Source organism: Podarcis tiliguerta (genome assembly GCF_965153285.1).
Source record: "Podarcis tiliguerta genome assembly, chromosome: 2".
Classification (NCBI taxonomy): domain Eukaryota; kingdom Metazoa; phylum Chordata; class Lepidosauria; order Squamata; family Lacertidae; genus Podarcis; species Podarcis tiliguerta.
The window spans coordinates 97075465-97086316 of NC_139535.1; the positions used below are offsets into that span (position 1 = coordinate 97075465).

The 10852-nt window shown below is 44.3% G+C and overlaps 1 long non-coding RNA gene across 1 annotated transcript; it reads right to left on the reverse strand.

Annotated features, from left to right (window-relative positions):
- Nucleotides 1-453: 453 nt before the first annotated feature.
- Nucleotides 454-10179, reverse strand: LOC310671804. Its single transcript, XR_014508210.1, has 3 exons — nucleotides 10075-10179; nucleotides 6055-6169; nucleotides 454-684 (listed from the first exon to the last, which is right to left on the reverse strand). It is a non-coding gene; the product is annotated as an uncharacterized lncRNA (long non-coding RNA).
- Nucleotides 10180-10852: the final 673 nt, after the last annotated feature.

Consider the following 10852-nt stretch of genomic DNA (forward strand, 5'->3'; position numbering starts at 1 on the left):
GACTGTTTTGGGTCTCTTTCCCCACTGCTAACTTTAGATGCCCTGCCCGCCCCCCAAAGTAATAGCAGTAATAGTTGCAGTTCCCCCAAAACTTTGGATACGAAGCTCTTGATGGTTGATGGGTTCACTTTTAGCAATGTACGTTTGGGCATGCGGAAAGTAAACTCACTGTTTGTGTATCAGACACTTTTCTATAGATAGCAGTATGAGAAGATTACACAGGCCATATTTGACATGCCCTGATCCTAGTGGTGGTGAGGGCTTTTAAAGCATTGCTTTTTCCCTAACCCGCCCCCCCCTTCTACTTAGAAAGTGCGGCAGGGAGGGAATCGTTGCAACTTTTATGTCGTGGGGATACAGGAAGGGAGTTGACAAACTTTTGTCCAAACTGACAAATGAAAGGTGATGGCTGCAGTTGCTACTTATCAGGAAAGGAGGAAGACCATAAATCCATTTAAGTTCCCCCAAGTTTACTCAACAGTGCAAACAAAAATAAAGCAAGTGTCAGCTTGCCTGGTTAAGGAGGGCCATGAAAGGTGACACTGTGTCACTAATCCCTTGTTGCTATTCATTAAATACATCCTCCGGGTTGTTAATCTTCACACCTTTCTCTGGGGGCCACCAGGCGGCAAGCTGGGAGGTCTTGACCATGGCAGAGAACGTCGCGAGAGGCCAAAGGTCAGCCTGAAAGAAGAGGGAAAAAGCAAAATTAAGAAGGGGCTGTGGAGTTTCACTGTACGACCTTTATGCTTTCTCTCTCGACGTAACTGTGTGTGTGTGTTTGCCTATGTATGTTAAAAATTGCAGTAGAATAGCAAAGGCTATTCCCTTTTGCTCTCCCAAAGTCCCAATGTCAATTCCTGTGTTGTAGCATAATTGCAACCATGCCTATTCAAAAGTTCTGTTTGAATTCAATGGGGCTTGCTCCCAGGTAAGTAGGCTTCCGATGGCAGCCTTTTTCTCTTACCCGGACAGTTTAGGCACAGAGAGCAACACAAATTCAAAATTTAGGCCTCATGGCACACTGTGTTCCATGCTCCTTCCTGTAAATAAACAAAGGGTATTTGCAAGCATGACTCCCCCTGTCAGCTTCCTCTTCTTAAATAGCGCTCCAAAATTATACGCTGAGGAATGTGAGGCATCTTGGGCAAGGCAGAATGGGCTCTTTCTTCACACACTTGCTTATCTGCACCCTCCTCTCAAACCTGTTCTAAACATAGTTTTCTAGGGGCTATTTCTGGTCTTGGATGAGGATCAGACACTGTTTTCATACACAGTGTTTCCTCTTTTTGTAGATAAAAATGTGGTATCGCTGTGGAGAGGTGGCTGAAGAAGCCAAAAGGTGGACCAGCTGGAGATGTACAATGCCGTGCTGATGTATAAAATCAACGATTTGAAATTGTTATAATTTTTGCACAGAGCCAATGCCTGAATTAGCTGTGGAGCCTACAGCTGCACATCAGGAACTGAGGCTGGGGTGCAATGCAAGCGGATTGTTAACTGAGAAGATGTTTTAGATAGTTGCTAGTATTCAAAGCACCTCACACGGCAGTTGTGGTGAAGAACTTTTCCATTCCCTCCTCCAGTGGTGAACCCTGTACCCCCCTAAAGGATGCATCCTCCTGGCAGCAGTGCCTGGAGGCAAAATGGGCTGGATTGCTAATTAGGACGTCATATTTGATTGGACCTCAAATTTTCCAATACAGCCACATCAGAGCCTGTCACTCTCTCTTAGCCTTAACTTCCTTACAGAGAAATCCAGGTATGGATAGGGAAAGCCAATAGCTCAGTAGCAGAGCATATGGTTTGCATGCAGAAAGTCCAGTTGGCCTGTGTACACGCATACCTTGGAGTTACAGTGGACGCTCAGGTTGCGAACGTGATCTGTGCGGGATGCACATTCACAACCCGCAGCATCCACAACCTGCAGTGGCACGTCTGCGCACATGTGGGTTGCAATTCGGTGCTTCTGCGCATGCGCAAAGAGCGATTTAGCGCTTCTGCGCATGCGTGACCGCCAAAACCCAGAAGTAACCCATTCCATTACTTTCGGGTTTCAGCGGTCCATAACCCCCCCAAAAAACACAACCTGAAGTGTCTGTAACCCGAGGTATGGCTGTATTGTGGTTTCAATTCCAGACTACTGTGATAAAGCGAATATTGCAATAAAGCAAGTCGCACAATTCTTTTGGTTTCCTGGTGCATATCAAAGTTTTGTTTATACTGTATGGTAGTCTATTAAACCAGGCCTCCCCGGCTTAATAGGGGTGGGAGGGTGAGAAAACCCAGCTCCAACCCTAGCCTGCTGCACTCCTGTGGCCAGAAGAGGGCAGTCGTAGTGGGAGTCTTCCTTCCCCTGGAAGCGACTGGTTTGCCTGCAGTTGCCCCCATGTCCTCATAAGGAGCAATATCTGCACAGTACAAAGTAAGCCTGTATCCTTCCACTCTGGCATTTCAGCAAAGGAAGCACAACAGGCATGGCGTACTTCCAGTTTTGATGTATCTGATCCTCTTACTGCCATAAATGAAAGCATGCCTGTCTGTGCCACTATACGAGGTATTTGCGAATGGAGGCGGGGTCAGAGTTGACATGCCATGCATTTATTTTTTTGTTTACACTTGCTTGGGTTGGTGGCTTCCAGGAATAATGGCTTAAGGCCATATGGCCAAAGGCACAGCGAGGTGGAAATGATATGTACTTCAATTAACTTGGTAACAACAACTCTAAAACATGCTCTCACTTGATTTTTTTTTTTTAAGTAATGCAACTGAACAAGAGATGTCTATAGTTTTGCTTTCACTCCCCCTTTTGAATGCTGCTATTGTCAAAGGTGTAACATGAAAACATTTACAAACAAGGCCGTATCTTTTGAACTCAATGGGTTGTTTCCATACCATTTGCTTTGTGGCTTTTAAGATACCCACCCACCCAACAGTGACGACGTGCTCTTAATGTGTCTTGTGACAAATTATGTAACATACCCTTATGCTCTTGGAACACCGTTCTGGTTTTTGTTAAAAGGGTAGTGAACATTTCCCCTTTCTTAACTAAATATAAAGAATTATTTGTAAGTACCATTTGAAGAAACTTCTAGGTAGTTATGCTGGGTACTTCTTCAACTTTTTGTCTTGAGTCAAAGCCCATGAAGGGCAAATGCAGCCAGTCTTGGGGAGCTGAGATGAAGTTGGTTTAACTACTGACAAGGTTGAGAAAAAGTAGTATCATCAGTCAGGAGGATGAAGCTGCTGAGAAAGCTACAATTGGGCCAAGCCACCAGCAGCATCAGCTTAATATAGTTGGACCTCAAGCCAGGAGCCAGAAAACATTGATGTTGCACCAGCTCTTGGGGTAGATCAGGCTTCCTCAACCTCGGCCCTCCAGAAGTTTTTGGCCTTCAACTCCCATGATCCTTAGCTAGCAGGACCAGTGGTCAGGGATGATGGGAATTGTAGTCTCAAAACATCTGGAGGGCCAAGGTTGAGGAAGCCTGGGGTAGATGTTCTTTAAAAAAATAAAATAAAGTGGTGCATACACAGCCAGTTCCAGTCTCTGCCACCCTCAGTTAAAGCAGGAATGGCAGGAAGTTGTTGCCCTCCAGAGGTTATGAGACTCCAGCTCACATCAGCCCTGGCTAGCACAGCCAATGGTCAGGGATTATGGGATTTGTAATCCAGCAGTACCTGCCATTCTACAGGTTCCCAATACCTGAACGAAAGGGTGTCAGGAAGCTTCGGGGGAATATGCCCCATTGAATACAGTGGGGCTTATGTCCAAGTAAACATGCACAGGATTGCACCAAGCACAATGTGAATGGTATTTCTTATTTACTATTAATGCAGGAAACTATTTAAATATCCAGTGTTTTTTTTTGTTTTGGCAATTGCTGATTAATAGCTTATGGCCTACTCTGAGGTTTCTGGCACAGGGGTATAAATGTAATCAAGGACTTTTTTTTAAGAGGTTGAAACCATTTCATTGGCAGGTCAGCACTGGCTTCATTTCAGAATAGTATTTGTGATTCAGCCTGGTTATTATGAAACCAATTAAATATTTTAAAATGACTCAACAAGCTTGTGATATCATCTGTTTTATGAGACGTGCCCACCAGGCAACATGCCCTTTTCTCTCCTTTCCACCCCAGTACGCTCCAAGGTAAAATATGGAACGCACCAACCTAAATTCCTGTCAGAAGGAAGGGTTGGTCTCCCAACATATCATGAGTGCAAAGTCACGTATTTTGGGTTCCTTCCCAGTGCCAAGGAGCTGAACTCAAAACGGTAAAAGCCTCTTCACACAGAAACCGTCTAATTAAAGCATGATAGCTTGACGCAAGGCTCCCAGAATAAACCCTAACAAGTTGGGGGGAAATTCCCTTTGTTTTGGAAATCTGGGTCAGTGGAAATGAACTGAGGCAAATGGATGCCTATAAGGCAACGCTGAGATATGGATTTCCACTTCTGGCTTTTTGGATAAGGGAACTCTCTATAGATATACAACAAATTAAAAACAATACCCATTTCACCTGTGCCATCAAGTGGGCCCTCATTTTTGTAAACTCCATGTTCTTCTGATGAAAATCAGGTCCTCCCTTAAAGAGGGCACGTATTGAGGTGAGACCTGGAAAACCGACACCCTGTGTTGTGGGTGGGTACGATTGGTCAGCCACAACACCTGATTGGTAGGTCCCATGAAGCTGGGTGCAATTTGGCCAATGGGATGCAGTCCCAACAGTTCGAGGGACCTATTTATGCCCATGCACGTGACCCAGAGCTTCCTCTTTCGGCACGTGCATTCGGAACACCCGCCCACCTCTCCCTACTTTTAGGGTTTTGCGCTTGACCTTGCTATGCCGTCGTATGTCGCCTGTCATTGGGACAGGGGCACGGCAGAAATTTTCCCCACTTGCCTACTTGGCTGTTGCCATTTGGGTTTTGCCTGCCACGTAGCAAATCGTCACAACTTGTGAGGTTGCGGACAGGCTCTGGTTCAAGTGATAGGGATGCGAGAACACTCTCGCCATCCCTATGTGAAGGGTATTCTGTTAAAGGAATCTAGGGACTCAATGGTTTGGTCAACCCCTGAAAGGGGGTTGTGCCCGTGCCTGAGTCCAGGGGGACATTTGGGTGGCGGAGATAGCCCGTTCCCGGCTTTCCGCTTATCCAGGTGTTCACCCTTGGCTGACCTATGCTGGAACCCTGGGTCAGCGCTACTTGCATGGCAGGGAGCTAGTCGAACCAGAGCCTGTGCATCCAGTCACTTTCTGTAATCAATAAAGTTGTGGCCTAAATTCTGCCAAAAACCAAACCAAAATTTGAGTCAAGTGTGAATTTATTTAGGGGGAAGGTTTCTGAGTCTGAATACTCAAAAGTTGCCTCAGGGGAGTCAGTATGTATGCGGACTGCAGCTCCCGGCGTGCACATTTTTGAGGGGACGCAATCAGCCTCCCCCACAACAGGCTTGGAGCCCTGGTAACTGAGGCACAGGAGCAGGCAGATTGCTCTACTGCAGGCTTCTCCAGACTCGGCCCTCCAGATGTTTTGAGACTACAATTCCCATCATCCCTGACCACTGGTCCTGCTAGCTAGGGATCATGGGAGTTGTAGGCCAAAAAACATCTGGAGGGCTGAGTTTGAGGAAGCCTGCTCTGGTGGGTAGGTGGATGGAGGCAGTGGGCAAGGAGCCTGTTGGAGGCGGGCTCTGTTCACCCTCTGCACGCACCCCCACCCCAGCTTCCCAGTCCACCAGGGGGGCATAATACTTGCCCAGCCCTGGGCACCAGCAACCCATGCTACACTGCTTGGTGAGTCTTGTGCTTTTAAAAACTTTCAACAGGGTTTCTTATTTAATTTTTAATTTTTTAAAACATATTTATTGCTTGTTTTTATTTGTGCCAGTTTTCATTTATGATGTGGGCCTACTTCGGTTTTGCAGACAGAAAGGCAGAGTGTAAAGAAAATAAGTAAATAAAAAAATTCAAATATTTTAAAAATACATTAGCTATTTTTGTTTTTAAAAGAAATTATTGGAACGTTGAGCTCCCAGCCTTCTCTTGCCTCCTGGTTGAATCCACTGTTGCATGGTCAGGATCTTATAGCTGCCATTATTGTTGCGATTCCTTCGCCATCCGTTCTTTAAAATCCTGCTTCTGGGCTGCCATCACCGAAGCCACTGGATAGTAAAAGCAGTTTGAGATTTATAAACTTGGACCAAGTTCGCTTCTCTCCCAAGCAGACACATGCGAAAGAACCGTGCAAGGTAGATTGAGCTTAAGTGCTCCTCGTGTTTATTTGAGTTAAACAAGTCCACTTTCCCAGCGTTTACCTAATAGCATATTGGGGTGGAGAAGAGTGGAAAGGTTGATAGCAAAGCAAAGTCTGACTTACTGAGGGATTTGTGTGACAAGCAGTCACTAAATCAGACAAAATAAATTAACAAAAATTTAATTAGCTTTTATCATTTCTGTCAAAACTGACAACTGAAACATGGAGAAAAGATCAGGTTTTCCCCCAAGGAGCATTTTATCCCTCTGCTCCCAACCCCATGTCTAAAAAGGAGCCTTAAGTTGAAAGTCTATTTATAGCCCTCTACATGCCCCTTGGTTTCCTGTGGTTTTGGACCACTCAAGAGTTAATCTATAAAATGAGCAGGGTTTTCTTCTTACATGAGAACTGCTTGCAAACTGCTTTATGTGCACTAGGTTGACACTGTTTTGTACTGTGGACTTGCAAAGGAAAGTCATCCGCCATTGCTTTGCTGGATGGGGTAGAGCTACAAGAATGTAATGTGCTACCAGCTTGTAATAACAGTGAGCTGTACGCATGGACATTTTAAAGGGCATCTCTGTGGAACTTGATCGCTCGTTTTTCAGATGTGCAAACATATCCATGGCAAGTTCTCCTTCAAGCTCAGGACAAAAGGCGAAAAAAGCCATAGTAATATAACTGGTGGTGGATACGTGGGAATGGTTTCCCTCCCTCCCTTTCAATATTAGAACTCTGGGTCACCCAATGAAGCTGTTTGTCAAGAGATTCAGGGCAGACAAAGAAAAGTATGCATTGCGTAATGAATTTAGAGATTTCACCAACACAGGATACGGTGATGGCTACTAGTCTGAAGCGGCACAGTAAAATCTGTGGAGGATGTCTAGGAATGGCTAAGTGATCACTATATTAAACCACCAACTTTGGAGGTAATGTACCGCTGAATACCAGTTGCTGGTGGTAAATAAAGGGAGAAGGCTATTGCCTAGATACTCTATGGTCTTCCAAGTGGCATCTGATAGGCAACTGCAGGTTGGCAGGCAAAGGAAGGTCTCATGTATCCCAAAAGGAAATGACTTCCTGAAAACATCCTTTCCTGTCCAGGTAGGTATGGACTGAGGTTTCCTCCCAGTTCTGTGAACACTGACGACGCTCAATTTAATCATGCTTCTGTCCATGGATAAATAAGGTGCACCTGAGAGCATTCCATGTGACTACCACATTTTTAAAACGTTCTTACGCATGTGGCATTAACACACCAGTTATCGCTGGCTTGGGTGAAATCATAAGCATATGGGCCAGTGCATTTGCTGAGAACATTAAATGAGATGATGGCTTCATGGACTGCATCCACGGGTAAGTGTTTTGCCCTTGTGATCACTGCCATGTTTAATTTGGTCCTGAGTGTCTGGCCTTGGAAAACATAAAGAGAACCTGAAGCAGTGCTGACTGCATCACTCTCTGTTTACAGGAGATTGTAGGAGCTGGTACCTGGTTACTACACCAGGACAGATGGCTTTGGTCCAATTTTGATTTGATCTTATTAAGTGAATAAATTCCCAAAGCTCCCGACTGTTTTTTTGGACTCCAAAGTTGGCTCATATAAAAGAATAAATTCAAGAGCTTCCTGATCTATACGGCACAGACAGAAAACAATTTAAATGATCAGGTGGTGATTTGTAACATGTCGAGAATATTTGGTGACAAAATGGCAGTGCCAAATGTCTGGAAAAAGAAGTTCGTGTTTTGGGGAGGGGGGGAGTTGGTGGGTACAGAGTTCTTGGAAATATAGCACATTACTTTTATTTAAAGAGAAGTAATCTCTTCCAAGAAAAGAACATTAGTAACTTTGCAACTTAAAGAATGTCATATAAATAAAGGGAATAGATTAACCTCAAAGTAGAAAGGAGACTAATACTGGACTCTAAATCCCTCCCCGCCTGTTCTCTGTGGAGATATATTGAGCAAAGATTTACTTAGCAATTAGGGGTTTGATGAGAAAACGTTCAGTGCAGCACTGGGCAAAGAGTCAAAATCTACATTTGGAGGAGATGTCTAAGTATTATACAATGCATGCGAGTCAGTGGGGTTGTTTCCCCCCTGTTGACACAGCACTTTGTTTTATGGTCGTGTAGTTGACTGGGCAGAAAAATGATATGCGTTGGGTTGATGTAGAGAATAAACGCCACAAAGTGAGCCTTATTCCGAGGGAGGAATTCAGTGTTGCACTATTCTGATCATTCCATCAGGGCAAGCATTTCAGATTTTCAGACGGAATTATGCCCGTCCCTCCCCCCAATTCTGCAATTTCTCCCCCCAGAACACCCCACCTCAAGCCAATTTCAGGGGGTCCAGGGCATGGGGGGAGGAGGGGGGAAGCCCCATTGCAGAACAGAAATGAGCTTTGTAGGCTTCCACTGACAGGACATGTTAGGTGTGTCCTGCCCCAAATTTCTAAATCCCTCACACCATGAGAGTAAGAACAAGCACACCACCTCTGCCTCTGTTTCCCTCCATACTCTGGAGCTCCATGCCACAGGGGAGACTATATGGAAAACTATATAAGCAACAAAGGGCAGGGAAAATGCAGTATCATTTCTTATAAGCCCAGTTATAAAATAAAAACCTGCTTGATTTTTCCCAAACCACTGAAAAGTAACTTAGGGGGAAGTCAACCAGGTTTTTACTCAGAGTAGACTTGTTAAGATTAATGGTCCTAACTTAGTCACACTCATTCGTTTCAATGGATGTATTACCCCTTATTTTATCCACTTTTCATTCTCTTTCTGTCCCCACCCTCCAAATAAAATACCCAAAACATCTGAAAATCTGCTCTACTTTGGCCTCCCAAATGGAAAATTTCTAGGGAAGTACATTCTTTTCCCAAATCCCTCTCAATTGGCAAAGAAGATGGTATGCACTGGTGGTATTTCAACCTAACTTTGCTGCCATTGTAAGCCAAGTCATTGTGCATGTTGAGTATTTCTCCACTTGTTGGCTTGTTACATGATGGTGAGAGATAATATAACATGGTATTACTTTCTACAGTTTTTATCTTCCCTAATGTTTCTCATTAAGGACTTTACAGAGTCCACAAGGCCCTGTCCCCATCTCTTTTTCAAGGTCTTACTTGCCAGCTTGGTCAACTATCCATCATATACCCTCGGCTGTAGGTGGAGAAGCTCTTGAGAACATAAGAAGTGCCTGCAGGATCAGGCCAATGGCACATCTAGTCCAGCATCCTGTTCTCACAGTGGCCAACCAGATGCCCATAAGAAACACACAAGCAGGATTCAACCATGAGCGAACTCTCCCCTGAACTGGTATTCAAAGATTACATCCAAAATTTCCACGACTTAGATGGGATTCGGCTGAAGGAAGCAGTGTCTGGGAGGAAATTGCTGTAAATGTCTGGGAAAATCTGGACATATGGCAAACCATGTCAGAAGTATAGGTTTTTTTGTGAATTTTCTTAGCATTATTATTATTATTATTTCTGATTTTGAAGAAAAAGAAGAAGCTCCAACTGTGGAGGCAGAACATAGCCATCATAATGACTGATAGCTGTCGATAGCCCTCTATTCTATGAATATATCTAATTGATTTTAAAACCATCTAGATTGGTGACTATCACTTCTTCCTGTGGGAGCAAGTCTGTACTGCGTGCAAAAGTACTTTTTAAAAAATCTGTCGTCGGGGCAGGGTGGGGGAGCTCAAGCTGTTAGCTCTTCGGCTTAGGGGTGATTTGAAGAGAAAGAGTTTAAAAACTTGAGGGGAGGGGGTTAGGATAATAAATGTGGCGATCATACTCACTCCATGCTGTAGCGAGATCCTCCTCCACCATTTTCATCTTTACATTTGTATACATTTGTATTACTTTACATATAAATATCTGCTGCAAGAGACAAAAAGCTCCGATAAAAATTATTCCCCACTCTGCTTTTCTTTTGAATGTTGTCTCTGATACATTAAAGTTACATTCCAGCCAGCTTCAAGGACATGTTTCTGAACACTGTTCAAAAATGCTGACTGCCACTAATCGCCCAAAAAGAAATGTGTCCTTCGATGGATTGGGTTCATATTCAGCTGGTTCTACCTTTAATCTGGCATATGCGGCAAAATGTTCCACATTGTACGTTGAAAGATTAAAGGAGGGTTGATGTGATTCAGCGATGCCTGATGGATATTACCTTTGGGTTATTAGGAAAGGACAATGGGGAGAAATGGACTGAGTGTTGTGGTCTGTTTGCTCAGCTAATGTAAAGTGGAATAGCTCTATGGGATTGTGAGTGTTTTAAATACATGCCACACTTGGATCAGAGTTGGCTCGGTGCCCCCTCACTTGCAAAGCTGATGTGCATTGCCATTCCAATAGTAGGGATACACCTCACATATTTTATTGAGGGGACAGAGGGATCTTGGCCCCTAGGTGTTGGCTCCTCTGCCTGCAAGCCACTCCCAATGTAGATAATATGAGCTATGTGAAGAAATGGTCTGACTCTGAGTAAGGCAGCTTCATGTCTAGTCTACGAAAGACAGAAGGAGAAAGTGTGAACCCTTTTAAAGCATATTGTCGTTGCTAGATTTTGGG